Here is a 17,824-nt window from a genome sequence, read left to right on the forward strand (position 1 = left end):
TCTTATCCTTCCTGGTTTTAATAACGAAACTTGACAGCTTTCATTCATCTTCTTCACATTCTCCTTAGCCCTCATCCATTGCCCCTGCAACCTCTGGAAACGGCATCCAACAAATGGAGGATAAGTGAGAAATTTGACTACACGTTTGATCGTACCTTATTATGACAGTGTTATGGCTAAGAGAAATATGATAATGCCATTAGAAAAGTTAAATCTTCAATCTGAAGAACAATGCGCAGTAGTACCAATCAAACTCACTTTATTTCCTTTAACTGCTCGCCGTTTCAAATGGACCCACCAGCGACCGAGCGGTGAAGTCGCTGAACACTGGTAGTTCGGTCTGAGGTTCGAATCCCGCAATCGGGCTGGCTGCATTGGTGTTTTTGTGGATTTCCCCATGTTTAACGCGCATACGAGCCAGTTTCTCTTAGAAAGTCTTCCACGAATTCATAGCTCCCCTTAGGCAGATAGTCCTCGAGGCTTTGCCATAATCACATACACCAATCCACAGCAACACAGTTTCAAATGCTTCCAGTCCGTGCCAATGATCCTACTGTAGTCTTGCTTCAATCAAATTTCCTTTTATTGATGTTTTCCTTTGCAAGCAACCATTTTTCCACCATTAAAATCATGTCCCGCCTATCTTATGATCTCGCAATCCTTTCGGGCTGTATTTAATTAATAAATAGATCCTTTCCCTGATTAACCTGGGCTTTAATAACTGTAACACTGGCAACTTCAAACATAAACATTCGTGTTGTAATTGAGTGTTCAGAGCCATGTTGACTAATGACATAAGTTTGAGTACGGATACTAATTTAAAACGATAGAATGAAATTTCATATTTAATGCACCATTCACTATTTCTCTTTACACTATACAAAAATACACTGCCTTCACTTAAACGTATTTAAACATCTAATTTACGTGTCAAAAGTTTGATTTATAACAGCGTGTTCTCCATTAGCTCCAGTTGTAAGTAATCGAATTTTCGAGTAATAAGTATTCGATATTCTTACTGGAGGGAAATAGCTGACTTACAAGCTTTCCGACGAATTCACAGAACATCTCTCGAACAGAAAATTCACGGGAATTTTGCTCACATAGTGGGACTACTGTCGTCAATGGATAGTCATATAATTGCGTTAGGTTACGATCTATCTGTATCACATAGTTAGATTACTGTCGCCCCACCATCGACCAGTCTCTGAACACTTGTATTTCCCATCTGGGTTCGATTCCAAGTGAACGGGCTAGCCGCATGGGCGTTTTCGTAGTTTTCCCCATGTCGCTGAACGAGTATACGAGCCAGTTTCTCTCAGAAAGTACTCCACGAAGGCATCCCTCATCTTAGGCGGATAGCTCTCGCGCACTTTGGCTTAATCGCGTACTTTGGCATAAGTATAAAATACTACTAATAAAGGTTACTGTCTTTATAGTAGTAGTTTATACTTAGGAGTAGGATAATTTTCGGTCCTTTATCACTCGTGTTGGTCGTAGAATGTTTTTGTCTTGTTTCTTGGTCTAAATTACCCGCAATAAGCCTGAGTCTCGCAGTAAAATGTTGAGTGGCAGAATCTACTTTTCAAACTTATTCTCAGAGAACGCGTTTGTAAGTTGCGCATTACATCTCGCGTGTTTCACAGCTTTAAGAGTAGAGTTCTCATGACCATTTTCTATCAGATGTAGAGCCAAGGTAGACATTTGAGCAAAATACGAGTAATTATTGTATTTCTCTTCTACTCCTGATAATCTTTCAAGAGAAGCTTGTACAGATGGATTTAAAATGCTACCCTTCTGAGAAGAACCCAAAAATACCTGCATTATCTACCATGCTAACTTTCTATCTGTATTTCGAATTGTAGCTAATTGTATTGCATACATTTCTTTTCTTGAAAACTGAAATTTCAAACATTTCTTTAAAAATGCTATGAAACATTAATACATAATTCTCAGTGATCAAATTTGTAGAGCAAAGTTATACATTACTGCAATACATTGCTTTCCCTTTCTAAATTAAGGAACGTTCTCAAATTGGATATGGATATGGAGAAAGTCCAAAAAGGATTTTAGATGCGCTAATGAATTAAAACTAGGTGAATTTTTTATTTTAACTCACTTCAGAGAAAAAGTGGCTTCCTTTCAATAAACACTGAGAATTATTATGCATGGATTTTTCCCCCCTTCTTCCAATTTAAACTAAATACTTTTCTTTTTTCTCTTTTATGCGAAGCACTAAAAAACTACGTTATTTAAAATACTCTCTTGTTATTTAAACAGCTACCGTGAGAAGTAAAACAAACAAATAAATAAATAAAATAACTACCCTTTCCATTTAACAGTGATTAATTCTCTCGACCACTTGGTTCCAGAAATGCTAATCAGCTTATTTGCTCGAGTTCTTACAAAAGAAGTGGAAAAAAGTTAACGACAGTTTCATTAACGTTAACAGCAGAAAACCCTTCTTATTTTCTTTTCTCTTTTTCCATCGTGCTTCTTTTTTTTTTTTTTATTTTAAGTAAACTCCAAAACTGATTCACCCTTTTAGATTCGAGATTAAAAATATGATGAAAAAAAATGCTCGGGTTAAGCATTGATTTAATATTTGAGAGAAACTTTTAGTGTTCTTACATTTTAATTAAACCGAAAATGGAAACACTTCGAAAAGCGTCAACGCTGACATGCAAGACATTTTTACATTTTTATTGAATTACGTACTGTTTTGAAACTTGAATATTAAGTATTATTAAAAAATGGGCACAAGAATGCTTCTGTTGAAGCACCTTTTCAACTAACTACTACATCATACACCTAAAAACTTATTTTGACCATGAACGAAATCATCTCCAGCACGCAATTCTTTTTGCTCATTCGAAACGCTTGATGAGTGTGTGGTGCCATCTATCGAAGATACTAAAAACTAAATTCCATTACCGCAATGTCACCATTGTTTCAAGGGCTTAAATGGCAATAGAAAGAAACGTTTAATATTGGTGGTCATTCCTCTTGTTTGAGTCGGTTTGTTAACTTCAGTAACCTTCAGTTTTCAGTTATATGTTCTGACAGAAATGCACCAACAGAGGGGTACTATAGGATTCTACTTGATAATAAAGGAAATGCATTTGAAGCGTTCATTTAACGAAATGTTATTAAAGCTATTTTTCCTCAATTTTTAGCTCTGTAATTTGTGGATACTATCTTTGTAAAATAATCTGCAGATTCTTCGAAGTAGACAATGTAAAATGTCAATCATGTCTTTGCCAGAACTCAAACTGCGGTCTTTTCAATTGGGTAGCAGAACACGCTAAATAGTCAATGAATTTTATTTGAAGTTTCAAATGTTAAAGTTCTAATTAATGTTCTCAATTTTTTCACTGAAACTGTCTGCGGCGTAGACACATTGGACCTACAATAGAAGTTATAATCCTGGAGAGCAATTTCCTATGTCAGCACCATTTGTACTGCCATTCTTGAGCAATACCCCAAATAACATTTTCTAACAGAATAACGGTTGTTTCTACACTGCTGTTATCAGCCATCGTGCTCTACAGAGCATCGAGATGTTGCCTTGGTTGTCGTCGAGATATTGCCCTGAGAGATCACCTGACTTTTCTCCCATCGAGTACATATGGAATATGACTGAAAGACAAATCTAGCATCAACCACAACCAGAACGGAACGTTGTTGATTTGATTGCCTAAGAACAACATCGTGCTTACTTACTTAAAACAAAAAGGAAAGAAGCATGATGGAACGGAGCTCCATTTCATAAAATAACATAAGGCACCTGTACGACACAGCGTATTTGCATACCACCAGTCATCATAGTGGAGACTACAGCGGTTATTAGGGTACTGAAATGGCTCTACTTGCGCATGCTTTAATTTATAACCTTGAAACATTAATCAAATAAATATTTTACCTAGGCAGAGGCTTTGCTTCCATTTCATTCCTCTAAACCAGGGCTTCTTAAACTTTTTTAATTCGCGACCCCTTTTTAGCTCAAAGATTTTTTTCGCGACCCCAGGACACCATAATATTTACGAAAACTTTGTGGGGCCCCATAAGCATTGCGCAAATCCGACACACGCGTCAGTGAAACTGTCAATTTTTTCACTTGTACTATTGCAGTTTCAGGTCATTAACTCTAATTTCTAATTTTAAGACATAGAACAATGTGAAAACTTTAAATAAGTAACAAACGAAATTATTGCGTCACACGCAAAGCAAGTAAAATGAACGTTTATAAAGAATGTGTCGAAACCTTTTCGTCTTTAGTTTGTCTGTATTGTTTAATCTTTATCTATTTTCAGATACATTGTGTAAACATATTTGGTAATTGTAAAATTATTATAAGTTAAACAAATATCAAAACTGCTGAAATTTTTGGCGACCCCCTGCTGCTGGTTCCGCGAACCACATGGGGGTCGCACCCACAGTTTAAGAAACTGCTCTAAACAGATTTCTTCTTGGTGTTCGAATTTCATTCCTCATCAGTGAATGTTCTGGCAGCGGAAAGACATAAACTCCGTTTCCCCTCAAACATATAAAGTCACACACAGGGCCGGTGCTAGTCGTTTTGTCGTTCGGTTCAGACTCTGAGACTGGTTGTACCTGTTCTGGTACCGGCCTTGCCCACACCCGCACACGCACACACGCATTATATATGAGATGAAATTCCAGATTTAATTGTAAGAGCCCCTGAAGTCCCCTTTAGTTATTTCCCAAATTAATCCCTATCGTATGATACTCATATATATATACTCATATAACGCTCAATACGCATGCATTTACATAATGACGAAAAGTTATTAATCCAAAAGTAATGCTATATTTTTCAAACTAAAAATTTATTTAAATAATCGAAATAAAGTAAAGTTATATAACTTCACTAACATCGGTATTCTGACAGAAAAGTTTTTTTTTTTTTTTCCCCAAACTTCTCTGTTCTTCAGACGTTTCTCTTTCTTACTTCAGATACATTAAAGATATAAAAAGCACGAATGTTATTATTGACGAACACGCAAACATTTCGTACCAATTCCACATTACATTTGTATGTACATTTGAATGTACAATTGACATGTACATTTGAATACTTAATGGCTATTATTGCAATTACGTCTTCATACCCATTTCCAACTTTATGCTCAATGTCATTATCATTATATCCATCTCTCTCTTTCCTCTATCTAGGCTACCATATCTCAGAGTACAATACAATACGTCACCATATGACAACCCATTCCATTCCATCATTGAGTGCATTTACAGTTCCAGCCATTTCGTTTCAAATTTTGCAAACAAGTAGGTTAATTTTAATTTCCTTTCTGGCATTAAACCTAAAATTGTATGCTATAAATCACTACTTTTTATTTAACACATTTTTTAGCGCCTGATCGTCTGCTATACGAAAACTTTCTCCTCTACCGTAGTTGCCTAGCAACGAATCTTGTAATGCACATGCGTCAATATCGTTTGTTTTTTGTAATTCTTTTTATTAGCTTGTTCGACGAAAAATTTGCTGCTTTAATTTTTAAATCGCTGCTAATTGAGCGGTTAATTTTCGAATAAAATAAAAGATGGATTTAAAGGAAAATTAGTTTCATTATTTCGTAGCTACAGTCCATAACAATATTAATATAAAAGAATGTAGAAATTTGTATTTAAAAGCTTTACTTTGATTTCGCATTTGGATCTAAAAGAATGTATTAATTGGTATTAAATGACTACATTTTAATCTAACGTAATGCATTGATTTAAATATTGTTTTCTAATATCTTCTTTATATTAATATATACTAATATATACTTCTATATATTAATTTGTACAGATTTTAATAGGTTTTTATTGTTTTTACAATAATGTGACGGTGTCGGGGAATATTTTTTCTAAAGTAATGATCTCGTTTTCCTAATTTAATTCCGTTCTTAATGAGTACCTTAAATTAAGAATTTCTTAGTAATATTTATTTTAATTTTTGTTTATGACAAGTCTTTTAGCTCAAGCAGATTAATATTTTTCTAATTTTTAAGTTTTGTTCGTAGTTTATGATTTAACTCTAGCAAAATTACTAATTCGATTCTTACTTGGGAAAAAGACGAAAGACTGTCACTTAACTTGGCTATTGTTAATTGCTAGTGGAATGGTTTGGTCCCCTCCACAAGTCAATTCATCTACTGTCAGTGACAGTAGCTATCTTTTCAGTACTTTAAATTTTACTTTTCAATTTTAATTTTTAGCATTTTTACGATTCAAAATATTATTTCCTATTAAATTTTACTGCAATAGAAATCTAAATAACTTATACTCAAAATACTGACTAAAATGTATTCCAATAATTTATTTCTTTAATTAAAATTCTGTATATAATCTTGAGTGCAGCAAATACGTAATTAATTGAATAATTTTGTCGCTTTCGTAATGCATGCTCGACACGGTGCATGTTTAAAAATCCAGTTCGCCAATGGAAGATGTTTGTTGAATATTGGACTGGATTTCAACTGGATTTTCTAGAGGCATTTTTCTAGAGGATTTTCTAGAGGCATTCAAAAAAATCTTTCTGTTCTAGTTAACGACCCTAATTCCAATCCATCTTTGCCCTCAGCCTTTAAAGAAATTGTGTTTTAGTTCTGGTTTGATCAACAGATGGCGCCAGTAGCTTATCTCCTGTCCAGGCTTTCTTATCTTATCTAATCATTATATCTTATCTCGTTCATTCGCCCTTTTGCAGCTTAGGATTATGGTTCGGTAAAACCATCGAAACTAGTCCTGTGAAAATTTGAAAAATACTACGTTATTTTTGTTGTTTGACCTCTGAATTAATATTTGTTCGTCGTGTTATTATATCTTAATTATACATTGGAAAGTTCTAAACGTTCGTGAAAAATTTATGAAAAAATTCAGATAGTTGAATTTTCTTCCCTCTGAAAAGTAAAATTTTTTCGTATTACCACCATAATCCATTTTTTTAAATGATAGCAACAAATTGCGAGACGCCAAATCAGAAACAAAAATGAGCTCAAGCAGATAAGGGAGGGTTCTGTAAACAACACCCTCTTATTCGCAAGTATTGCGAACAAAAAAAAAAAAGCGTCAATAATGCGACATTTATGTTGAAACCTGCTCTATAATGAAACCTTCAGAGTACCGAAGAAAAATTTAGCTCAATTTTTAATTTTGAATATATATATATATATATATGTAATGATTTTACTTTTGGGGGTAGATAAAAATAATTCCCATTCTAGTCATGGCCGAAAATACTGCTGCGTGCATGACTGAAAATTGCGTCATAACGGAAAGATCCGATGGAATTTTAGAAGAAGCACGACCAGCTTGATAGTAAAACATCATTTATTTTCGGATGACGAATTTCTTAACTCATATCTTCATAACCGGTAGAAGATTAGAAGTGCTGAACGTACCCCATAAATTGAGATATGCAATTACATTTTAAATAATGGCGAATAGCAAGTTGTCAACAAGCGAATAGCAAGTTGTCAACAGGCAGATGCAAGTTGTCAACAGGCAGATTACGCTGTCAACAGGCAGATGAAGAGGCGAAAGAGAAAGAGACTACGGAGTAAGCAGCTGTTTATACTACAAGGTGCATAAGTACAGCTAATTTGTGATTGTTTAATTTTGGGTTTTAGTTCCAGTTTTCAAGCACCGTTTTGTAACATGGAAAGATTTCGAATTTGGGAGAACAGATGAATTTAGTGGGGAGAACACCAAATTTGGAATAGTTAATTTTGAAATCGCCAGTCGTTTCTTAGAGCAGCCATCGTGTTTTGTTATATTTTACTAGAATAGTTAATTGGTTGCTAATCTTTTTAGAGGGTAGGCCCACCAGCGGCCGAGCGGTAAAGACGCTGAACACTGGTAGTTCGGTCTGAGGTTCGAATCCCGCGAACGGGCTGGCTGCATGGGCGTTTTCGTGGTTTTCCCCATGTGTAACGTGTATACGAGCCAGTTTCCCTTAGAAAGTCCTCCACGAAAGGCATCCCTCCCTTTAGGCAGATAGCCCTCGTGTGCTTTGCCATAATTAAATACACCAACACCTTTTTAGAGCAGCCTTCGTATTTTGTTACATCTTACATATATATATATATATATAATGTTGTATGATCTTAAATTCATTCTTTTAAAATAATTCTACTTTAGTTAAACTTAGGAGATAATATAATCAATTAATCAATATTGTTTAGGAAATAAATTATATATATATATATATAATAACAAAACAATTAAAAAAGATATAATGTAATCATACCTAGTATTTCCGCGCATTAAGCTGCTGAAAACATTATCAGTAAATACATAAAATAAGAAATTTAGAACCAGTTTTTCACAAACATCAAACATTAGAATTCATAAATAATAAATTTCATAAAATCCTAAATGTTAAAAAAAGAATTTAATAAATGTTAAAACTAAAATACTTCGAACAAGTAATAACCTAATTCAAAAAATCAATGAAATTTAAAGAATATAAACGAAGAGGATTTCAATCAACTTCAATGCTACTTCGTCAGAAGAAGGAACACTGAAATCAATTGAAATCTCTCTTCCATAAAAAAATCCTTGCTTTTCTGTAACTAGAATTAGCCGATGAACCATTCCAATGTACTAATTCAGAAGTCAAACAACAAAAGTCAGCCTTATATTTTAAAATTTTCACAGGACTAGTAATTCATTCCAATGTATTTTAATTATAATAGTTCATCCAAAAATTCAGGCCCCTTCAAAAAGCTAGGAAAAAATGAAGTAAATTCTAATCAAAAGTTTACCTTTCTTTTTTTTTAAACAAAGATAATTCTACCCAAAGCAATTAAAACGTAAGTGAAATTATAAAACTTTAGTGAATAAACTTAATACAAATGGAATTGAAATATAAACTCACAAGAAATAATTTAAAAACTTCGAGCACGAGTGCTTTCTGTTCAACTGTTTGAATACTTCATAAAAGGATCTTTTACACTTCTCTTACGTTTCTGTTTGCATTCTAAACATAGAGATAATTCACTTAGTTCTGTTGAGAGTCTTGACTTAGTGTATGACTCTACAAAGAGACTCTGCAAAATCAGACTCTACAAAGTGATTAATATTTTGTGGATAAAAATAGTCCACATTCATGCAATAAATCAATATTTTCTATATAAAAATATTCTGTATCTGAAGAAGAAACAAATTTTTATATGAATATTTTTATAAAAAATGAACTTACACTGAAAATTTAATAAAAAACACATCAATGAGTATACTGAAAATATGGTGATGAGAAAAAAGAAAATTTATACTTCATGTTTTAAGTAGAAAAAGTATTTTTTAATTAAATTTAATACTACATCAATGCTTTCTTCTCTTACGTTTTATGTTCAGCTATTAAAGGTTTATGTTGTTTATGCATTTTCCTAGGAGATGATAGTTTATGAAGTGTGTCCTCGTGATTTGACTTGCATGTTTGGAATCAATATTTATTTTGCCTTTGGTCGTGTAACATTTTCCATTGTTTCGTGTTCATGCATTCAAACCATGTATTCAACGTAACGGAAATTGCAATCTGGTGAGGGAGACAGGAACAATGAGGCTTTAATCTATGTTGTTCTATAGAATCAATACTGTCAACTCGCCAACACTTGTAGTTCGCGATTTGAGTAGCAAGTTTAGTGCAAACAATATTATAAATGTACTCCATTTTCTTTTAATTGTAAATGTCTTTGAATGCATCTCCATTTCCAAGGTCTGCGCTCGTTTCGGAGACATCATGCTCCATAAGTCAAAATCCAAAGAAAATCTTTTTAATAGATATTATTTTTCAATTTTACTTATTCATACAGAAGTTTAGAAGTTGATAATACAAAGAACTGTAGACAACAAGTGGCAAATCTTTCTGCAGAAGCAATGCTTCAATCTGAAGCGTCCGAAAAAAGTCTGTAAAGCGTTTCTTCTTTTCTTTTCAACAACATGAAGAATTATTTCCCTTTCCGAGATCGCTCGTTACTTTTGCGGAGTTACCATTCTTTTAAATGATCGCGTCGCCGAACAGTTTCTTTTTTTCTTTTTCCTTTTACGTCTCGACACATTCCCTGATCGGCAGTAAGTGCGAACCAATGTTTTCTCGTAAATAATGCTGTCTTGGAAATTTATTTTTCGTTCAAACAGCAACCACATCTCTGAAAAGGCACAGGCATGCTGGAAATGGATATACTGTAGGAGAAACTAATCCAAAGATCAGAAAATTATCCGTGACCCATGCAATCTAGAGACCATTTCCTTGTTTTGGTGGTTTTAGTTCATTACAGCATAGAAATATTTCAAATCAGTTGTTCATCTTAGATAGTACACATTTGATTTACAATCAGGGCAATGACGGATTAGCAATTATTGATGCAACAAGTTACAGATGATTGATATTTTTCATTTTGCTGTTAAATAATAAGTAAATCACGCTAATGGAATTATTTCTAGTAAATAATTCCTTTCGTGAAAAGCTCTTTAAGAAAAATAAGAGTTACAAATTCTGTTCAAAGCTAAAATTTGAAGAGCACTAGTAAAATTCTAACCTCTAATAATTTAATTAGCTACCTAATTAAATTATTTGAAATAGTTAAATTATACCTTTAAAAATATTAATTTGTATTTTTAAAGCGTATTGTAATTATTTCTTCAATAAAATTTATCTTATTATTCACCAAAAAAAAACCTGTTTAAAAAAATGCCACTGACCCAAAACCTCATCTTATTGCAAACATTCTTATTGATTTTGACCCACAGTGAAAACGTTCCTAACTCCTGAAGAAGAGTTAAATTTTCATGTTTTTTTTTTTTTTTTTTTTTTTTTTTTTTTTTTTTTTTTTTTTCTCTCTGAAAATCTATTAATGGTTTATTCATAATACTTAAAGCATTAAATTTTTAGAAATTTTCGAATGCCTGCTATATATTATTATGAAGAAAAATATATGTTCCGATGCCAGTGCTTTAAGCTAATAACATGTAGAAAACCAGCAAACAGTTTTATTAAAGAACCGAATTACGAAATTACGAAAGGTGAGGATTACGAATTACGATTAATTTCATCCCCACCTTTCGTAATTAAAGATTATTGAATTTTTTTCTCTTTAAGAGTTAGAACTATAATATTAAAACTAGAAATTTTGGAAGTTATAAGGTAGGTTACAACACAAAATCCACGTTTCAGTCATATATCTTGTTGTTTATCAAGAATAAGAAAATACTGTTACAAGTATTATACGGGTAAGGATAATAGTACAGGAGACAAGCGATCAAATAATTTAAAGATTTAAACATCGTTTAATCATTTTTATAAGTCTAATTATATTTCCTATTTTTGCTCTTGAAGAATAAGCTTTTGAAAGACACATTCAATTTCTGCATTCTAATGAGGTTGGAAGATGCACATAATATCTGAATCAGATGGAATTTTAGATACACGAACAGTTATTAAATTAACTTTGTTAAACCTATTCTTAGACCCGGTCCTTAATTACGCCTTTAAGTAGCTCTAATCTCTTTTTACTGTCGCTTTTCAATAATTTATTTTTTAGTTGCCTTTTCGTTAACTTTACAGTAACAGATGGTATCCCCACCGGAATAATCCTCAACACACTTAATCCTCCACCCGAACATGGAAACCTCTAAGACTGAATTTTTAATTTCGAATTTGTTTTATTATCTATTTCATATTTCGTAAAACTTTAACGAGTTTTTGATTAAAAAAACTCAGCGATTTGAAAGCGAATATTGGCAACACTGTAAGGAATAAAACATTTTTATCTCCAGCGCGCGAGCCTGTGTAGCGAAAATTCTAAGGATATGCTCTTCTTTTTAAATATTTTGTAATTTTGCTGTTGCATCGACTTTTATGTGGCGCAAGTGCCAAGACTACAATATTTAATAAGTAAAGTAAACAAACAAAACATTAATAATAAAAAGAGAACAAAAAATATTGTAAAGCCATGCTAGTAAGAAAACTGAGCATTGATATGATAAACTGAGAATAAAGTGAATTTAAAAAAAAAGCAGAAAAATATATGCCAACACCGGAAATTTTAAACTCACACTGTTATGCTTCTTTTAAAATTTTTGTAATTAAGTGAGTGGCGTAAGGGAAAATGATGCTTAATAATAAAAAAAAAATGGGTTAGGAGGATTTGAGCGTAACAGCAAACTTGTAGACTCCAAGGTCAGGCAGAACGTAAAACACCTTCACAAACCCCTTTTGGGCGACCCTTAAAATTTGAAAAACTGTCAGTTTTTTTTCTTTGTTATTTTCGCATAAAACATTTCATTTTCAGTTTCACAGTTGAAGCAGAAGACTGTATTTACCCTTCGAAATTATAATCCGGAATATTTATTTACGTTACGGTGACAGCTTTTGTTAGTTAATTTTTAACATTTATGTCTTTGCCTCTTGTTTTTGTTATGTTTATTATATATATATATGGGTTCTTTAGTTTCGAAATCACAATTCATGTTCAAACAAAACACATTTAATAAAACACTAATACATCTATAATATAGTTCATCTATTAATACAACATATATAACATCATTTATCTATTACCAAGATATCTATAACATCTTATATCTATTAACACGACAACTATAACGTCTTACATCTATTAATACAACATCTATATCATCTTGCATCTCCTCTCATAAAGCAAAGCGGCGAGAGTTCTATCAATTTCACTCGTGCAGTCAACAGCTAAAATTCAGACAGCGCGCGAGGAAAAATATTAAGCTATGGATTTAAAATCCCACATATATATATATTCCAGAAAATGCATTTAAATTGTGCCTATTCCTCTTGCTTAGTATTGATTGGTTTGGCATTTAACTGCAATAATTCTATGATTTATAAAAAATCTCTACATATAATAAAAAAAAAGAGTCTGTGTGTGTGCTTTCGTTCGTCCTGCGCGTAAACTAATAGGACTAGGGCTACAAAATTTGGTACATTGATGCATATAAACAAGAGGCAATGTACCTCGAAAAGATTTTTTCAAAATTCGAATCACATTTTTTTATTTATATTTTTTGTAGAAACCGCATCATTTTGAATAGTTTCAATTTTTAGAAATGTAGTTTTTTTCAACAGTTTTTCATTCAATGCTTTGTATACTGGACTACTGACTGTTGAAAATATGACCTAAAATGCTGCTTATTTTCTTTTGATTTTTGGACACGCACATCGCAATCTTCTTATTCTGACGCGCATGTGTCTCGTGAGGCACAACAGAAAGAATTTTCTTTTTTTCCCTCTCTCTCTTTATTAGATAATGGCAAAAAGGTTTGTATATTTTGAATTATGTCATCCACACAGCACAATTTTAATTGGTTATTGCTTTCTGATAATAGTTTCATTCTTTTAGAAATGTGGTTTTGGCAACAGTTTTTCATTCAATGCTTTGGACACTGGACAGCTGACTGTTTTCTCTTGAAAATATGAGATTTATTGTTTATTTCATTGTAATTTTTTTATATTACGTTTTAATTATATATAATTTTAATTGTATAAAAAGTTTTGCATGATTTGTTTTTAAGAAACAAAGTTCTTAATTTCCTTTAAAACATTTGAATTCTTAAGATTTTGCAACGGGAAGTCTTTAATTTCTTTATTAGGATAATTAATAAAAATGCTGAGACTACATTTTTTGAAATAAAGCTGTCTTCAGAGTAATTTTCTGTGCAATTTTTAAATTTAATGTTTGGTGTTCCCTTTATGCATTTTTCCGATACAATTAAAAGCCAGACGAAGGCTGGCTGCGTAGTAGCTACTTAGAAATAAAAGACTACAATTTAATAACTATTGTCGTTATATACAAAGTTAGCAAAAGTTTAATTCCTCCTTTTTGAAAAACGTATAGCTTTAAACTCACTCACTGAAAGCCAAGGTTTAGTTGCACGTACTAAAACTGAAGTTTGACTAAATTGATCCAGTCACAAGATTCCAAATAAGTGCTTAACTAGGTTAATCAGAGCAAGAACTGCGAGTTGCATCTCATCTTCTAGCAAACATATACTGATTCCGAAAAAGAAGAGTAAAAAGTCAGGGCAGTATAAAATCTTATTTGTGTAGTTAAACTTAGAACATTGCAATTCATGTATTAAATGACATTTTCTAAAATTTAAGAATTTATAGGAAAGAGATAACCTGCTTGTTCTCTTCAGAAAATAAACAATAAATTCAAGCGATAAGAATATTTAGAGAGCTGAAAATGTGTGTTACTTTAACGTTCTGTTTTGTATAAAAAAGGAAAAACTTTGAATATGAGAGAAAGAAATTAGGACCTGTAATTAAAATTATTGGGGGAGTAAGAAAATAGATGCAAGTAGAAATTTTTAATAAATTTCCCAACAGAAAAGCTTTTTTCTTCATTCCAAGTTGTAGAGAAAGAAACACATAGGCAAGAAACCACCAGTGACGCTTGATAAATGACTTCGTGAATTCCTGCTTTCTTGTCACAAGGTTCATATATTTGGTAGTAAATAATGGAGCTGCTTTATGTGAATGACCTGCATAGCTGAATTTTGAACTTTTTTATGAGCCGAAAGCTAAATTAATTGTTCAGGCTGTAAATGAAATAAAAAAAAGGTGTTAATTATCTAATACATAATATTTCTCTCCCGGTCAATGTTTAGCCCATACCGTCGCTACACATATACATGCGGATCAACTTTTATAGTGCATCACCACGATACAAAACTCATAAATTTTATGCAAAGAATTTATTACAAACATTAGAATTTTTAAATTTAAATCTAATTTTAGAAATTCAAATAAGTGTACATCATACCATATTTCTCCGATTCTGAGATTCACTTGTTAATTTCAGAGCTTCCACCAATAAAATAATAATTTAATTAATTAATTAATTAACAAAGAATTTGATTCTAGGCAAATAAAATAAATGTTCCAATACATCTGGCAAGTATTAGTTAAAAATCCGTTTTGATTTATTAACAAGAGCAGTGCGATTACATGAATTAGCATTTTAGAAAAATGAAATACTTTGGAATAATTAGAAATTCGGGAAAATCTTCAGCTTTAAGACGTCATCAGTTTTAATTCGTGTTCTGTTTTAGCGATATTCATACGAGAATGAATACGTACTTCAGAACAAAAAAATGTTAACATTATTACGCTATTAAACGTCTGAAAAACTTTTTCAAGAATAATTCTTTTATTTGAAAATCCGCACAAAAACAAAAGCTTTCTACAAGCCAAAACATTTCTCTTACTTTGCGTATTATTACAATACTTTGCTTATCAATGTAGAAAATTATTCGTTTAAGAACGTTTTGCTGTGTTTAGTCATATAGTAAAGTGCTAACTATTAAACATTTTACTCGATGTCTTTTTGTTTTGTTTCATTTAATGTCTTTTTTTTTTTCTGGAACCACTTCAAGGGGGCTCATTTCAAACTCATTTCAAGAGGGTTTCTACTCACGACGCTAGATATATATTGTTTCGTGCGTGCGGATTCGTAATAGATTGAATGCACATATATTGATAAGATTTAATTTATTAAATGAAACACTCTAGAGATCTGTACATTTCGACAAAGATATTCGTACAACTCTTCACATTATCACAGAGTACAATCAGTAGTTACACTTCAAACTACTATGAGCGTTAAACACAACGCAATGCAAAGCGCAACCAAAGAGAAAAACTACCCGGAGATATCTCAGTACTCAATTCACGCTGAGCTAACAGATAACAACAACAACAACTGAAAGCAGATGCTATCTCAGGCCTTATATAGTTTTCACCCGGCCGCCGAGATATTTCTAGAACTTGAAATTACTGGAAGGTAATGTGAGGTTCGAATTACGGTTACAGTTAATATAGTGATCATAAACATTTATTCAATTACAATACCTATTACGGTAATACAAGGACCGGAACAAAATTCCGCCGGTTGGTTGCCAATTTTGGCGAGTTTTGAAGATTTCTCGCCAAATTACCGAGATACCCATTCACTCAATGCTAAACAGACTTGCACTATATTTTTACCTTACCGGCATAGCTTGTCTCGTTAGATTTTTAACGTTGCATTACACAGAAAAATGCACTTCACGTATAACTGCATCAAATTATTTATCTATGTAAAAAATTCGTAAAAATATTTTTTATACTTCAAACATTAAACGTAGTCGGCTGGATTTATCTTTTCATGTTATTTGTAACACATTAAAATTTCATAAAATATTTTATGATAATTTTCAGTTTATTTTCTTCTGATGAAACAGAAAATGCAAACTATATTCACTGGGTTAGTAATCTGTTTACATTTATTACTTTTCGTAAAATGACTATTATGGAGAAGTCTGCCTTAATTGAGGAATTCTATAGTGCAGTCAGCACTGATTTAGCATGTTTTATATCATCTTCTACTGTACTCAGGATGAGATATCAACTCATATAGCTAACTCTCATATTATAATTTTGTTGTTATTAATGGAAAAGAAGAAAGTAGTATATATGATGGTCAACCTATCAGGTTCAGTGTTCCGCCTTACTTGCTTGGGGAACATTCATGAACCTGACTCGGAACAGGGAGCTTACTAAAGCTATGTTCAATAAATGTGGGAAGTAGACAAGATACACAGGAAGGGTATACGAAACCCTTTATTTTTCACTCTTTACAATAATTTCCGTACTTCGGAATACAGAGACCAACTACTTGTGGTCTGAACGTAAGAATATAAAAATATTAACTAAACTCTAACTTAACTTTGAAATAATAAACAAGGGCCTACGTGGAAGATTGACCGTATATTAACAGGAAGCCGTATGTAGTACAGAGAACTGTTAACACTACAATACGTTTAAAATTATCAAGAGGATTAAACCTCTGGCCTGGAAGGCAACCAGCAACCGAGTAAAACTGCTAAGGCAAGCGGCCTGCTTCGACTAACTCCTTCCTCTCTTCTCGCTTGGCAAAAAGCCACAACTTAAGTACTTGGCGTTCGCCAGACAAATTTGCATAAATAAGTTAAAGCTTTTAATTCTGGCCGGAAGTAGAAAATAAGAAGTGATAGTAAAGATTTAAAATAAAATAAACGTTAGTAAAACTTAAGATCCTTACAAACCTACTAAAACACAAACAATGTATATATAATTAAGACACAAAAACACGCCGAATAAATACTAATTCAGAAATCAAACAATAAAAATCAGCGTTACATTTTCAAAATTTTCACAGGACATTTTTCAAAGGATCAGGACAAATTTCACAGGATCAAGCAGTTAAAAATTTCTCATTTCGACACACTAAAAAGCACACTCTTGTTTTAGGAGATTATAAAAATTCTGTTGTCATTCCCTTCTTTCCATCAATTAGCTATAAAGTTGCACATATTTTGCAGAAATTTAACTTTCGAGTTGTTTATTCTCCCATCAATAAAATTCCGAGTTCCATACTCAAGGACCCCATTCCGGATATGAATTCTTGGGGTATATATAGGATTCTTTGCCAGTGTGGTTTGATTTACATTGGCCAAACTAGGAGAGCCTTAAAATTTCGCGTCAAGGAACATGAGGCATATGTTAGAAAAAAGGAAACACAGAAGTCTTCTGTTGCTCAACATTGTTGGTCCGAAAATCACACTTTCAATTTTTCTGCTGCCAAAATTATTCAAAAAACATCTTCCATTGGAGAACTGGATTTTCTAGAGGCATTTCACATTCAAAAAAATCTTTCTGTTCTAGTTAACGATCCTAATTCCAATCCATCTTTGCCTTCGGCCTTTAAAGAAATTATGTTTTAGTTCTGGTTTCACCAACAGA

At 32.4% G+C, this 17,824-nt stretch overlaps 1 long non-coding RNA gene across 1 annotated transcript in view; it reads left to right on the forward strand.

The window, feature by feature from the left end:
* Positions 1–5,194: 5,194 nt before the first annotated feature.
* Positions 5,195–17,824, forward strand: part of LOC118191236 (uncharacterized) — a 60,676-nt gene continuing 48,046 nt past the window's right edge. Inside the window, exon 1 of the long non-coding RNA XR_004758548.2 lies at positions 5,195–5,307. This is a non-coding gene — a long non-coding RNA (uncharacterized LOC118191236). The remainder of the gene's footprint in view (positions 5,308–17,824) is intronic.

Source organism: Stegodyphus dumicola, chromosome 6, assembly GCF_044657685.1.
Source record: "Stegodyphus dumicola isolate Sdum_Otavi_A_Nest chromosome 6, ASM4465768v1".
NCBI lineage: Eukaryota > Metazoa > Arthropoda > Arachnida > Araneae > Eresidae > Stegodyphus > Stegodyphus dumicola.